This window comes from Amblyomma maculatum, chromosome 4, assembly GCF_055883805.1.
Source record: "Amblyomma maculatum isolate TAMU_Amacu chromosome 4, ASM5588380v1, whole genome shotgun sequence".
Lineage (NCBI taxonomy): Eukaryota > Metazoa > Arthropoda > Arachnida > Ixodida > Ixodidae > Amblyomma > Amblyomma maculatum.
In genome coordinates, this window is record NC_139347.1 from 41,121,092 (window position 1) to 41,136,845 (window position 15,754).

At 43.2% G+C, this 15,754-nt stretch overlaps 1 long non-coding RNA gene across 1 annotated transcript; it reads right to left on the bottom strand.

Moving 5' to 3' along the window:
* Positions 1–8,318: 8,318 nt before the first annotated feature.
* Positions 8,319–15,334, bottom strand: LOC146190815 (uncharacterized). Its single transcript, XR_014706583.1, has 3 exons — positions 15,169–15,334; positions 10,715–10,865; positions 8,319–9,822 (listed from the first exon to the last, which is right to left on the bottom strand). It is a non-coding gene; the product is annotated as an uncharacterized LOC146190815 (long non-coding RNA).
* Positions 15,335–15,754: the final 420 nt, after the last annotated feature.

Sequence of the window (15,754 nt, forward strand, 5' to 3'; positions counted from 1 at the left end):
AAAACCCGGCAAGCCGCCGACCTGTCCTGGGAGTTACAGGCCTATAGCCCTAACTAGTTGTTTAGCAAAATCTTTTGAAAGTATTTTAAACACTAGATTAACCTATATTTTAGAATCAAGTAAACTTCTTAATATTCATCAGTGCGGTTTTAAGAAAGGATGCTCAACTACGGACCACCTAGTACGCCTCGAAAACACTGTCCGCGAGGCGTTTATACATAGACAGCATTGTCTCGCTGTTTTCTTCGATCTAGAAAAAGCATATGATACAACTTGGAGATTCGGCATCCTACGTGATCTAGCAGCTTTGGGCATCCGTGGTCGAATGCTCAGTGTTTTAAAAGACTTTCTTTCACATCGTTCATTCCAAGTGCGCCTCGGTACCACCTTGTCGACAAGCTTCATTCAGGAGAATGGGGTACCTCAGGGGTGCATTCTAAGCACAACGCTTTTTGTTGTAAAAATCAATTCCATTACCAATGAAATCCCAAATTCCATTATGTGTTCACTCTACGTAGATGACCTCCAGATAGCCTGCACCTCTTCCAATATATCAACGTGTGAGAGACAAATACAAATAACAATAAATAAACTAGTGGCATGGGCCGACAAAAATGGGTTTCAGTTTTCCCCCCAAAAGACGGTGGCAGTTATGTTTTCACTCAAACGGGGTATTCAGAACAACCCTGTCTTGCACTTAAATAGAACCGAATTACCAGTTAAAGAAGAGCACAAATTCCTAGGCATTACTTTCGATAAAAAACTCACATTTCTACCTCACATAAACACACTAAAAAAGAAAGCCTCAAAATCTCTTAACATACTGAAAGTTCTTTCGCGGAAACATTGGGGTTCCGACAGGGCATGTCTTTTACATGTATACCGTTCTGTTGTACGCTCCCGCGTGGACTATGGGAGTATAGTGTACGGTTCAGCTAGGCCTTCATATCTAAAAAAACTGGACCCTGTACATAACTTAGGTCTGCGCCTTGCATGCGGTGCATACAGAACATCCCCTATAAGCAGCCTGTATGTAGAAACAAATGAGCCTTCACTGGAAGACAGACGAATAGCCCTCACGTGTGCTTACATTCTAAGAATAAGGTCACAGAAAAAACACCTCTGTTATCCAGTTGTCACGACTTGCCCCTCTCGATTAATTTTCACAAATAAACCCAAAGCAACAAGGCCACTGATCATGCGATTCGAAAGCATGTGCAGTGAGTTGCAGGTCCTGGACACCTTGCCTGATGTCGCACAAAACAACAGCCCTCTACCTCCATGGTACAGTCTTCCTGAAATCTGTGACCTCACTCTCACACAGTTTCCAAAAACCAAAACCCCACAAGAGCACATTATTCAGGAATTCCTAAATTTGCAGGAAAAGTACAAAAACTTCACAGACTTTTATACCGATGGATCTAAAACTGCTGTGTACACTGGAAGTGCAGTTGTGCAAGGAGATTCTGTGGAAATCATAAGACTTCCACACTGTGCGTCTATTTTCACTGCTGAATCCTATGCCATTTCTGTTGCCGTAGAGAAAATATTAAAAGAGAATGTCATAAACAGCATTATATTTACAGACTCTCTAAGTGTTCTCACAGCTCTAAATTCCAGAAATGCAGCTGCTCCTTTACTTGGAAACATAATACACAATATAGCAACAGCCATAGCTCGAGGATACAACGTAAAATTCTGCTGGGTCCCGAGTCACGTGGGCATTGAAGGCAATGACAGAGCAGACACATGTGCTGCTGAAGCCCGCGACAAGCAAATAAAGAGCATAAGCATACCTTACAAAGACTGTACGAAACTTGTACATCTCAAATTAAAAGAAAAATGGCAGTCTGCCTGGGACAGTGAAGTGGGAAATAAACTACACTTGGTAAAGCCCATTTTGGGAGAATGGATGTCGTGCCGGCATAAGGAGCGTTTTATAGAAGTGATCCTATGCCGTCTCCGCATTGGACACACGCACCTGACACACAATTTTTTGTTGAAAAAAGAAGAGAAACCACGATGCGAAAAATGCGGAGAGGAACTAACTATTAACCACATTTTTTTCACATGCGCAAGTCTTGAAAGGATAAGAAAAAAATTTTTTGCAAAGTTTTACAAAGAATACATTCCTTTTCACCCTAAACTGATTTTAGATGATGATGGACTTGTTGATTTATCTTGTGTTTTTAGTTTCATAAGGGAAGCAAATGTTTTACACAAACTGTAGGAAAAAATGAAACATACGTCACTAAGAGAAACTGAAACCTTGTGCTAAGCACATCATGGTGTTGGCAGCTTAAGCGCCATTGGATCTAAAACAACCCAAGCTTTTAAAAGGAGATTTTTAAACAAATTAGTTTTTAACACACTCATTTTCCCATTTCTTGCAAAACAAAACTTTCACCTTGCTCGTGGCGCATGATAGCCTTAGTTGCTTATGCGCCAAAAAACCCAACACAACACAACACAATTTTCTTTGTCAACTTAAAAAACGCATCTCCATAACATTGAGTTATTCCAATAAGTTATGCTTTTCTATTCATTCTTGATATATATGCTCATAATATTTATTATGGTGATAAAATCTACCGAGAGGATAGGGCTGCTATAGAATGTCAGTATAGGTCAATCAGTATACTTATTTATTAATTCACTGGTGCTTCTACCTGCTTGTTGTAACTAGCATTCCTATACCAACGCACAATTCATTGATACAAACCCGTCTAAATCCCTGTCAGGCAGATGTATAAAAGAGCAAGCCTAATAAATTTGGACTACTGTCACGAATCGCTTCCGGCCGGCAAATTGTTGTGAATTGAGTAGGAAGGATTCGCAGAATTCAATCAGAGCATCAGGAGATGACTTCCAATTTGCAGAGAAACCTGCCCATCCTTTTAAATAAGTGCCACTTACCATGTATCTTTCAGTCATGTGTTCTGCGTGCGTTTTCAGAGAGTACAAATGTAAAAAAAGAAAATCTAAAGCTCACTACAAAGTCAAATATTCAAATTAGAGGCTTGTACGAATATAGTCAGCAAAGCTGCCTTTCTACCCGGAACCACCAATGAATACGAAGATTGAAGGATACAAAATACACGAGGTCCATCTGATAGGCAAAGAATTGATAAGCGAAGTGGCTGTTTTAGAATTCATATTCACGTAAGAATTGTGATTAGCCATTTCATTGATATTGTGAAGATTCCTGCTGTTGTACTTTTGCCTCCCACGTTTATGCTTGGTGCGAAGTGCCAACTGCAACGCGTCATTATCCTTGGGATTATGCACCTGATGGATGGACCTTCTCGCGTCAGATGTCAGATAATCACTGTTGTCCCGACAGAATTGATCTTCCTAGCTCCCTTGTTCGACACAATGAGGCAGCAGAATCTTTCTTGACTGGTTGTCAGAAAAAGTTTTGCGCCACTAGCGACCGAAAATTTATCAGAAGAACAATAAAGGAAGAAAAATGTAGGCGCGTCTTTGTACCCTCGCTGACACCGGGTATGACTGCTGCCCTTGGAGACCGGTCGGCCGCTATTGGTGGATGCGAGACATTAGCCCAGAGTGCTCACAGACCCGAGCGCTCGGAGCCTTTCATGGATGAGGCGTCGTTTCGTCATCGGATTACGCGTTTCGGTGCCACTAGGCCGCCTCTGATCACGGCACTCGTAAAAGCTATCAGAGGATGTCCGCAGCCACTTGTGCTATCCCTCTTGCTTTTTTCTCCCTCTTTTAGCTGGCTGAACACGTGGAGCCTGATTACCACCACTTCATCCATCCCGAGTAAAGTACGCAGCCGTGCTCTGTTTCCTTTCCTCTCCCTGACATTCCCCAGCCGTGATTTCTATCTCTAGTCTTTAGTCATTCAGGAGCACCCAGTGACTTGGGAGATTTGTGCCGCAGGTCCCTGCTGGCTACAAATGACAAGGTCCTGCTCAAACGAGGCAAGTTGTCTCTTGTGACGCTACAGCCTTCTTTCACGTTCAGAATGATGGAGTGTTGATTGAGTTGGTGCACTTCGTTTTATTTTAGATTTTCTTTTTTTTTTTTTTTTGCGACTGACAACCTCCTTGGACGACAACGTACCAAGGACGGCACGTGGAGGTTCTGTTCGGCAAGTCGGTGCATATTCTGCTCAGATACATGTGACGATCTAACGCCACATATAGCTGCTATTTTTGGTTCATACTGCAAACAGATGAAGTGACGTTGCTATGCTTGTCAAGCTTGGCTCGCAACAGCTTGAAAGTCTGCCCCTTATTCTTAACGTACGTGTTTTTTTTCTTTGTCCTCGTCTTTCTGGTGCAGCTGAAACGAGTCATTTCAGCGAAACAATTAGCTCGAGAAGTTTTATTAATTCTAGGGGTGGGCATTCACGCCAAATATTTTTTTTTTTTTTTTTTTTTTTTTTTTACATTTGGAAAAGAATACAAAGTCCAGCTTTCCTGGACATAAATTTTGATTGTGAGGTAGGGGTGGAATATTGTAATGTGCCGTTACGAACACGCTGATGGAAGTGGTCCAATCATCCTATGCGTAGCAAAATATTTCTCTTTAAGATTCGTTTTGCGCTCATTGGGATTACGCTAGACTAACACGAAAAACAACGAGATGCATTTTTGACAGTAAGTACCCAACAGTTACGCGATCAGCAAATATGCTTTTTGTTATGGTTCATTCTTAAGGTATGAGAGAAAACTGTGTTCGTAAAAACCTTCATGGACTGAGTGGAGGAGAATATCTTTTTCATCTGTTAAACGAAGCCTAAAGACGGAGCAAAAAAAAAAAAAAAAAAAACAAGACGTCAACAAATTAATGCGGCAGGGAATTCTGTATATTACGGTAGGTATTTTGAGAGGAAATGTGTCTCCGCGAAGTACACACAGCGGCGCATTTTTAATCACCAATTGTACAGGGAATAGAGGCAGTTGCGTTAATTGGCTGAATGTTCAATACATACGAAAATGTTTGGTATATTCAGTAATTTTTTAATATCAGTTTTTCGAATACGATTATGATTTGAGTAACAAACATATTTGATCCGTATTCGAAATTTTGAATATTCGCAAACCCCTACTAGGGAGAGAAGATTTTGCTGGGGGTTGCAGCCTCCGCATTAGTGGCTTAGTACTCACGATTAGAGGGCACTTAAGCTCCTTCTGCAAATTTACTACGTGACCGCCTTATTAGACACATTTGGGAAACCGGGTTGCGTGTTGTCGTCTGCGTTACTGGAGTTGCGGAATCCCTCCCACAGGCAATGCTACCGCACTGATTGGCCCCGACGCAGTAGGCATGCGCTATGCTACTAGTGTTCCTATGTATTCTCCCGTAGGGAGCATATACAGGAACACTAATGCTGACGGGCTACTAGCGCAATCTGGCTCCCTCAAGGCCAGCTGCTACGTGTCGGGACCAATGAAGCGCATGTGTACTGCCGGTGGGTGGACTCTCGCTACTCCAGTAACGAAGATGGCAACGCGGAATAGCTTCTTCAAAAGATGCCTATTTGTCCCAACGCGGAACCCCGATCGCTCATATGTTCTTTGCTAATCGCCTAATCAACTGTTAAATTTTGTCTCCATTATCGCTCACATACTATGCAGTAGTGAGCTACCAGGATATGTGAGGTACGATCTGATATGAATATATAAAATTCTTATAAATATCCGCTTTAACCACGCCTCACCAGAGTGCTCGCATGACCCAGGAGTAGCGTGCTTGACTTGGGATCCAAGGTTCCCGGGTTCGATTTCCATCTCAAAGGAGCTGTCTGAGTGGGCACCTCCTCTCAACTCGGCCACGCCATGTTGTTGAGTGACGTCATACAACCCACCGACCAATAAGTGCCCGACCATGTCTCCTGCCGACTACCGCCTGCTAGAGATCTTGGCACGCTTACCCAACGCCGACAAATATATTGTATTGTTACGTGGTGGCAAGCGAAATGGCAGGACCTGATAACTGAATAAGATATGGCTTAATGGCCAACGGACCTTGCGTGAGCGCTCCGTCCTGTGCCACTGCCCACTTCGTTCCAGACTCCCTGTTCGTAGCACGACCCGGGGGCACCGAGCGGTCTTCAAGATACATTACCCAAACAAAGATGGATGGTCAGTAAAGGCTATAGAAGAAGGAGAAATACTTCCCACCACGTTGATTGATATGATTTAATCTAACTTGCCCCCAAAGCTATAGGACACGCTGTCGCCAAGATTGGTAGCTAAAACTCATGGATGTGCTGGGCGGGTTAGGCAAGGGTTACGGCTCGTGTCTTGTCGTCATGCGGTTATTTTGTTGTCATGAATTAAAAAGAATCGGGTTACAGCATGTCTTTCTCTAGATGTCGTGTCTTGTGGTCAGCCTGGCGAAGGGGAATGGCTGCCCAGATCAAGTCGGAGTGAGCGGGGTGATAACGTCCAGGAACCCATGATTGATGACTAGGTGAGCGATTAAGGGACATGATGAAGAGGAATGAGGGGCGCCCGCACTACTCAAGTAGTTACGTACACTGGCAGGCAAAATGACAGAGCACATGATGATACTGAATGACATATGCATGATTTAGTGGTCAGGAAGCCTAATCAGAGCACTCCGCCCCGCACCACTGCTTGCATCGTTGTCTTCTGGTTCGTTGCATTATCATGAAAATGCGTGTCAGTATCGCAGGATTCTATTCTTTTAAACTATCAGTATATCAGTGTGATTGCGTTCCATGCGATAGATAAAAAGAATTCTACTTGCGGCACCGTGGACCAAGGAAAAATAACAACAAAAATCACAGCACTGCTTTTTAACGAGTAAGAAGACATCAAATCCTCATATTCATTAAACAAATTTTATTCGTGTATTAATATTCCAGTATTTTCACCACGCATATCACTGCTATTTTTCTCTCTGGCTCTCTGGTGTGTTGCTTTGCAAGTTGAATTCTGAACAGTTTTTGATTACCATTACTGTTTGGGCCGGTCAAGCTGTTCTCGCCTTTCTTTTTTAAACTGAAACAAACAACTATGATCAAAAATAACTATTTGCCCTTGTGGCATTCGTTATCATTTAATTACATTCTGATATATGATTTGCAGAGAGAATCGTCGCTTAAAACTCCTTCCCATGTACCGCAGAATAAAGCCAGAAATTGGTGCTGTAGTCTGCGAAGTTGACTGGTCACTCATAGTCATAAGCATACATGACATTTCGGGAGTGCTGCGGCTTTTCTGTTCAAGAACTTTCTACAGCTGACAGAATAGAAATATGCCTGATAGGGCGCACTCTATTGTGAACTGTTGCTACCGTCTGGGAAGACATATAAGCGGACCAAATAGGCTCGGGCCGAGAGCTCGCACTGAGCCCGCAGCCTTTCAATCATATTTTGATTTTATTACTAAATATTGGTAAACCGTCCTTCCTGTGTAGTGTAGACTCTGAAGATGACATTATCTAGAACCTCTCTCATGAGCTCTGATTCAAATGCATGCCGCCATATATCCTCCCGTGATGGCGCTGGTTATCAGCATTGTTCCGGTCGGGGAACTTCGTCGCTTGTCATCCGCTGGGTCCTTTAGTACAGCGTCGGTGGACCGTGCCGACAAGTGCTGCCTTAGTCTGCGAGATCAGGCCCAATGTCCTCGCTTTACAAAGGCCCGTCTTCAGCCCAGACTAACATGCTACGCCCCGTTCCCCTAAAATTTCCTACCTCAGTTTAGACTCCACTGACTACCTGTACAGTGGAAACTATATCACTCCCGCCCCATCGTTTGGGTGGGCGTGTGGACCTCAGTCATCGGCTATTGGCAGCCGGTGTCTCTGCACTTCGTGGGCTAGGCCTAATTTGCTCCCCTTCCCCATGACGGAATAAGTCAACACTTTTTTCTCGCTTCAGCCGCCGCGTCAACTTATTCGTAACGTCGTGTGCTCTAGAAAGCAGGTCATTACCATCCATCATGAAGCCTCGTTCTTCGGGTTACCGCCACGTAACGATATAAAAGGCTGCAAGTGGATGGTTGCATTCCTGAATGAGTTGTTTTATTTTTGCGCCAGCGGAATGCTTAAAGCAATCCTTCAAATAATGTGCACCATGCTTTAATTAGAGGTTTTGATGCTCGTTACTGCATCCCGTTGGAGTTCTTGATTGCACTTTAGATGTATGGAAAGTGGGAGATTAAAGCGTGGCTCCTCATGGGTATTGTGAATTTCATACTTGCGGTGCCTTCACTGCGCAGTAATATGACCGTCATTGTCAAAAAAGAAATAATTTACATGGTTTCTTTTGGGAGCTTATGCTTCAAAAGAAAGTGGACACTTACGCACGGGCTACAAAAACATTTATTTACCAAGTTTTTCGAAGCATGCCTCAGCACTTGTACACACAGGCTGCGATTAGCGGGCATCTCATATTGATATGATTTGTCAGCAGCAGTTACGTAATTCAACTTGATATCCTTTTTTTTTTTTTTGCCAAGGTAACCAAATTGCCTCGACAAATAATTCCTGATGCGTTCTCAAGTAATAGAGGCCAAAAACACCATAACTGATATGTATAGAATGACATCGCTTTATCATGTGCGTCCGTGAACTGAGGCTCCTTCAACTCAACCCTTCTTCGTCTTTCTTTGACATTGTGTAGACATATTCTTCCCTTCGCTCTACTCTGGATATTCATTGCATGGAAGAAGCTGTTTTTTCTTTCTTCCAATTTCCCCCAGTAGTTTCAGTAAGAGCAGCTGAAAACATTTCTTCCGCTAGCGAAATCATTCGCCTCAAATCGGCGTCACTGCAACAGGCTTGTTACGCGATTCAATCCACATTTGCCTTGCGCTTGAAACGTGCTAATAGTGGCACAGCAAAGACAACGAGGTATTTCGTAGCACTTTCGCACCACGGTCCTGTGGTGCAGTTTTTTTTTTTTTTTCGCTCGAGGAACGACTAGAAAAAAATATAGTGACTGTTGCTGAGTTTTGACACTCATTGTTCGAACCTAGCTCGAACTTATCAGCACAGGTCGAAGAGACCGCTTAATAGACAAGCATTCGTGTCTGTGGGCACAGCCAGCACTTGAGGAGAGACCAGGCACACGTTGTGAACGGGCACACACTAAATGAAACACACAGGTCAGGACTCACGAAACATGACAGCATTTGCACATCATGGACCTGCAATGAAATAGCCAGCACAATCATGCGGTGATATTCACTAACCTGCTAGCCACCATTCGCACACTCGTGAAAGAGAGTATAGCAGCAAATCTTAAGCTTGTCTAAATGACAAGCATTTCAGCCTCGCAACAAAATCGGTCCCCTTCCGATTGACGTGAAGAACAGTAACGCATTTAAAGTACATATAAAATCTTAAGAAGTTTAAGGGATAAGTGAATAGAGAATTCTACCGCAATTTCTCTGTGTTTTGGATGTAGCAAGAACGTGAGAGTGCACGCAATGTATCATTCGGAGGCACTTTTAACGGGTGGCTGACAAGTAGCCATTTGGGGAAAGCACTCAAATGTGCAATTTTTAAAACAAGCCATAATGGTATTTCGATCGTACCAAAATGTGGAAGCAAGCACTTCTAGGTCCTAAGAAACTTTTGAGCCCTAGGCGCACCACTTACAGCTTTTGTGGTGCGCTTACCTTCGTTCTTGAGAGCACGACATACGTGCTGAAAATCTGGCAGTTCCAACGGAAATGTGTCTATCGTCAGCCTTCCCTCGAACCGCACTCTTGTCGTGGACTGGAACCTTTTTAAAATATTACAATTTCAGAATGGTCCAGAAAAGCACATTCTTCTTCAGAGAACTTGAGATGTCTCGGGGGATGGCCAGGTCTGTCATGTGGGAAAAGAAGGAAAGAAAAAAAAAGCAAGTTTTTAGGCAATTTGTCCAATAGATTTGAAAAAGGCTTTTTGCTTTCTTCAGGGGTTTTGGCTTTCTGCGCGAATTTTCTGCTTCTTTTAAGTGCAGGATATTAGCGATATTTTGATTTCGTTTGCTTTCATGAGGTTCAAGTCCCAAAGCAATGAAGCTATGAGCCAGAACTGCGTAGTGGAGGGCTCTGTATAATAGCAACTACCTAAGGGTATTTACCATGCACTGACATGGCACAGCATATAGGGATCTTGCGTTTCGTCTCCATCAAAGGGCAAGCGCCGTGACTAGGATCGAAACGGAGTCAACCGACTGGAATGCTCTGATCGCTTACCCGTTTTTAGAGGCTATTAGAGTAGTGTATTGCCACTTAAGTATCAAGCATTATGACAAATTTTCAGGTGTGTTCGGTGTAGGAAACCTGCACTGCATAGGTGGTGCTGCAATTGTTCCGCAGCGTGACTCAAACATGCTGCTGTTAGCCGCTTGGTTCGGTGGCAAACGACCGAGCACATCCAGCAGCAGTATAGATATGCTTGTGACAGCTAACATCCTTGCCCGGGCGCTCTAAATGTAGCGCAGTTATCTGACACATTCCGTACAAAGCTTCAACAGAGCGTGCAATCTGATCCCTTCAAGCCCGTGCAGGTGGCGTGAAAACGCCCTAAAAAGACGCCTCAGAAGTGTTTGCTCTTCTCGCTAGGACATGCGTTACGGAGCGGCGATCGACACAGCAAACTTTATTGCAGGTTGCCTATAGAAGCACTGAACTTTTCTTCGGCGCTTGATTTTCAAAACCAACAAAAAAAAAAAAAGGGAGGAAAGTATGATGAAACATCTAAAATGTCTTACCATTCCATTTTTTTTTATGACGCCCTGAAATTTCCTTTCTGTCCTTTACAGCTTGCCCGAAGGATCCAATGCGGCGCTTTTGGTGTTTCCGAGACAATTCACAAAAGTAGGATCACAATTCTTTCCTTCTGCTTGGTAAATATGCTAACATCTGAAAAGTATGAAAAATTGTCAAATTAGAACCAAATTTATAAGCTTCCAAACCGCATTTTAAAGGACTTCTCTAGGTGTGCATAGAACAAACCTTCTGCATGGTGAGTAAGGGAATTCGAACAATGGTTAATCAATTCCCTAGACGCTTTGTTTTTCGTGTTTACTTGCAATCTTTTTTTTTTTCATTGATATTACAGATGTAACAGTTTTATTCTAGTTTGTTTTTCTCATTACTTTCAAACCAATTGCTTTTCTACTTCTGACTTCTAATACTTGAATATGATGGCAATAAATCTAGCAATTATAGCAAATAATTCTAGCAAATTTTGTAATCGCGTTCTTTAAACTATTGAGTGGCGGCTTGCATTTCCAGTTTGTTAATCCGTTTCTGCTTTCGAACTATAACTCTACAAGATTTGCAGCGAATAACAATTTCCTACTCCCGAAAGTTCGTACTAATTATGGAAAAATGACATCGTTTGCAGCCATTTCATTCTGGAACTCATTGCCTTTAACCCTGGAGACATGTATGTCCTTGCCCGCACATTTAGGAATAATGTGAAGGAATATTTGTTTAATTGCTGATGTTTTATCATTTTTATGTCTAAACCTTGTGTTAGTGCCTTTGTTTTTGTGTAAAAATACTGATTTGCCATGTTTTGTATATTATAACCTTTCGCTAACTTTGCTGTTATTATTTATTTTGTTGTAGTGATCTATCGAGGGTCTCAGTGCAGTCTTGTGACTATGGGACCCTCGTCTGTATCTTAATGCACTTTGTAAATATGTTCAAGCTAATAAACTATAACTTTCACTTTCAAAAACTAAATGAAATCTGATAAAGAAACCGTCATAAGTGCACATTCGGGAGACGATGGGGCGATTTATCTCGGGCTCGTAAAAAAATTTCGCAGCACAAAAGAGACGTAGGCGCATGTTCAGAAATAAATAAGATAGGGCAGGTGTTGCAGTATCGTGTTTTGTCGTATTATCTAGCAATTGTTTCCTATTCAGAAATAAAAACAGTCATATAAACAAAGTAACATGAAAAAGTATACCGGAAATAGACGAAAAGGGATGCTTTGCGGAAGTACTAAATCAACCACCCGTATCCTCCAGCCTCACAAAGCTTCAGTACAGTGAATGATCCTTATTTTTTTCGTTGTTCTACAAATACTCTGCCCACTACAGCGTAAAATTCAGAATTCTACCTTTGTTGCCGCACTTATAAAACAGACCAGTTATTGAAATCGACTCGTTCATTCATTCCTACTTTTGTTTTTAGAATGAAAAGATATGAGTTGCACAGTTTGGGAGCTCCAAGATGCTTTTTTAAGATTCCAGAAATATTACACTAGTCTCGCATAAGACAACAAATTTGAATAAACATGTGCCCGCGGCGTAATGAATACAGGGCGGAGAGGCATATGCAAGCAGGGAAAATGTCAAGATGCGTCTTGCTCGGCATGCGCATTGAGGGACGCTGTGGGCTGTCAGGCGACGAAATTGCATTCGGTCTGCCAGCCACCAAGACGCTTCCTGACCGTGCATCAAAAAGAGGCACGGCGCATCGTCAGCCATCTGCTGGTGGCACTGGCTTCGCGTTCCACTAGTCTTTCGCGAGAAAGCGAATGCTCGCGGCGCGGCGTCCAACGCATTCGTGATCAATACGAACCCTGCGGCACCTGCTCCGCAAATCGGTCTGCGGCGCGTGGGAGCAGCAAATGATTTAATTAAATGTCGGTACTGCTCGTGTTTCCTATCGCATAGTCTAAGGCCAGAGCAGTGGCTGTGATAATGCGCGGATTTAGCGAGATATGCGGGGATGGAATTGGAGCGTACGATTAATATCTGCGCCCGGACATTGCCTTTTAGTTTCTGCTTTCTCGGCTGAAGCAATTATTCAGCCGTGATTACAAGAGGAACAAAAGAGCACGGACTCGCATAGCGAGCTGCACATAGCCCTAAGAAGCATTGTCTTTCCTCTTTATCTAATATGTGCATTGAGCGCTTTTGTAGCAATAACGGCGCATGTGGAACGCTTTTGCAGGTTTTGCAAATGAATGCAGTAATGTATAAACTACTGGACCACGAGTTAACTCATTTTGGGCGCGGATATCTTTATAAATAAGCTTTAACGACAATTTTCTACCTCTTGTGAGTTTGGTTATCAGGCCGACCAGATTATTCGGTAGGCAAATATATTTCTAGTACCACTTTATTTAATTATATATCATGTTCTTGTTACCATGCGTTAATTATATTCTATTCAGGTAAATGAAACTCTCTTCATAGAGAAGCAAGCTATGCTGTAAGACTCTTCTCTCTTGAGTACGTCAGTTCCATCTGGAACCCGGATCTCAGATATACCAAACAAATGCGCTCGAATCAATTAAAATTCGTGCCACCCGTTTCTTTCATCATGCATACACATATTCCATCGGGGTTTCATCTCTAAAAGAAAATTCCATCCTTGAAAGCCTCTTACTTGCCGCCGCATTGCCAGCCTTTGTTTGCTGCACTAAATTATTCACAGCTCACTCAGCCAGGCACTTTACATTGCGCATCACACTCACATATCTCATTGCGCTGAGCGCTCGTTTCACGTAATTCGGCCTGTTGCGCGCACAGAAACTTTTTCAGGATCTTTGGTTTGTTTTGTGGGGTTTAACGTCCCAAAGTGACTCAGGCTATGAGAGACGGCGTAGTGGAGGACTCTGGAAATTTCGATCACCTGGGGTTCGTTAACGTGCACTGACTTCGCGCAGCACACGGGCGCCTTGCTTTTTGGCCTCCATAGAAAAGTGGCCGCCGAGGTCGGGATTCGATCCCGCGTCCTTGGGAACAGTAGTAGAGCGCCGTAACCACTTCGCCACCCCGGCGGGGTAACTTTTTAAGGATATTTTTTCCCCTAGCAACTGTGGACTTGAATAAACTTCCCCATGAAGTAACTGCCATCACATGGCCATCTTCATTACTCGAAGCCATAAAAATTCATTTTCAAGGGCAGCGACCTGCTCTTGTATTTATTTTTCTTATACGCATGCAGCAGTGGTGGCGTGGAGGTAGAACATCAGCCCCGCGTGCAAGAGGATCAAGGTTCGAATCATGGTGGTGCGCAATTCTCCACCAGATTAAAAAAAATCCGCGTATTGATGGAATTGCATAGACAGTTTTCAGGTGAGACCTGATGCCGGTGAACACCTTCGGGTACGCACTCCGTCACCAAACTGAATTTGGCCACCCTGGTGTAGCAATGTAGCAATTGGCAGCAACCTTCTATGTATATACTCTAACAAACCACCGGCACAGTCATGAGCGGCTGCGGAGAAACTGAACAAGGCGGCGGTTAGGACACTTAGGACAGGTAGTAACCGCCGATCCGGACCACAAAAGGAAATTAACTAGGAGAGTAAGATTAGGATGGATTGCATTTGACAAGTACTCGCAGATTATGACTAGCAGCTTACCGCTATTTCTAAAAAAAGGAAAGTGAATAACAATTACATATTAACTATACTCAGCTATGGAGTTGAAACGCGGAGGCTAAAGAAAAGGGTTCTACTTAAGCTGAGGACAACGCAGAGAGCTATGGAACGAAAAATGTTAGGTGTAACCCTAATAGTTAGGAAGCATCCATAGCTGGTCAGAGAAATGAGAAACGACTCGAGTTAATGATATTACAGTGGAAACCAAGAAAAAATGGGCATGTGCAGGGCATGTAGTGCAAAGAGAGGATACCTGATGGTCGCGAAGGGTAACAAATTGGATTCCAAGAGAAGGAAAGCGTAACAGGGAGAGGCATAAAATTAGGTCAGCAGATCAGGTTAAGAAGTTTGCAGGGGTCAATGGATGTAGCTAGCACAGGACCGAATTAGTTGGAGTAATATGCTAAAGGCCTTCGCTCTGCAGTAAGTATAATCCGCTGATAATGATGATTATAACACATCCCTAACCACACCTCTTATCAAGTACCTCCAGATGGAGATGTTTAAGTAAATAAACTGAACTGAAATGAACTTACAAGCACAATTCAGGAGGCTGAAGTATCAAGCAGCTGAGTGTATCACAGTTCAGTTTCGTCTCACCAGTTTTCCCAACATTCGCAAATAAAGTAAAGCGAAGTTACAAACAAAATTCAGGAAGCGAAATATCACGCAGCTGAGTGCCTGTTAGAATTCAGTTCCTTCTCACCAGTTTGCTTAACGTTTGGAAATAAAGTGAAATGAAGTTAGAAACACAATTCATGAGGCTAAAATATCAAGCAGCTGAGCACCTTTTAAAATTAAGTTCCTTCTCACCAGACTTCCGAACGTTCCGGAATCTGGGTTTCCACGCCTGTAGGTTACAGTGACGCCTCCGCTGTGGAGAGCCTCATTCCGCTCGAGGTGTCGTCCGCATCGTAGGCGACCACGCAGGGGCACTCACGCACAGACGAGTTTTCCTGAGGAATTTGGCTCACGTCGTTGGCAGTCTTGCCTGGAAGCAGAGAGAAAAGGGGTATTAACGAGACAAATTCAAGCAAGTAATGGTAGATATAAAAGGTACCATGAAATAGCACTTTTCTTCTCAGTGACGCCGAAGGGTTCTACAGCTGATTTAGCTGATACACGTGCGGTTATTATTCTGTCACTGATGATCAACGCAAGTGAGCTTCCTCTTATTACTGGGACGCACATTTCTGTGGATAATATTATTTCCACCTCAGAGTAAAACACAATGCCCACTGCGTGGCATAAAGTGAAACGTGACTGTAATGCATGAATCGCGAACCAACAAAATGCTCCCAGAGTCTCGCTTTGCTCCAGGACGAAGAAATATCAACGGTAGTCATGACATCACCCTCCTAATCAAGAACCAAACAACGCAAGCTCCCGCTACTGGCCG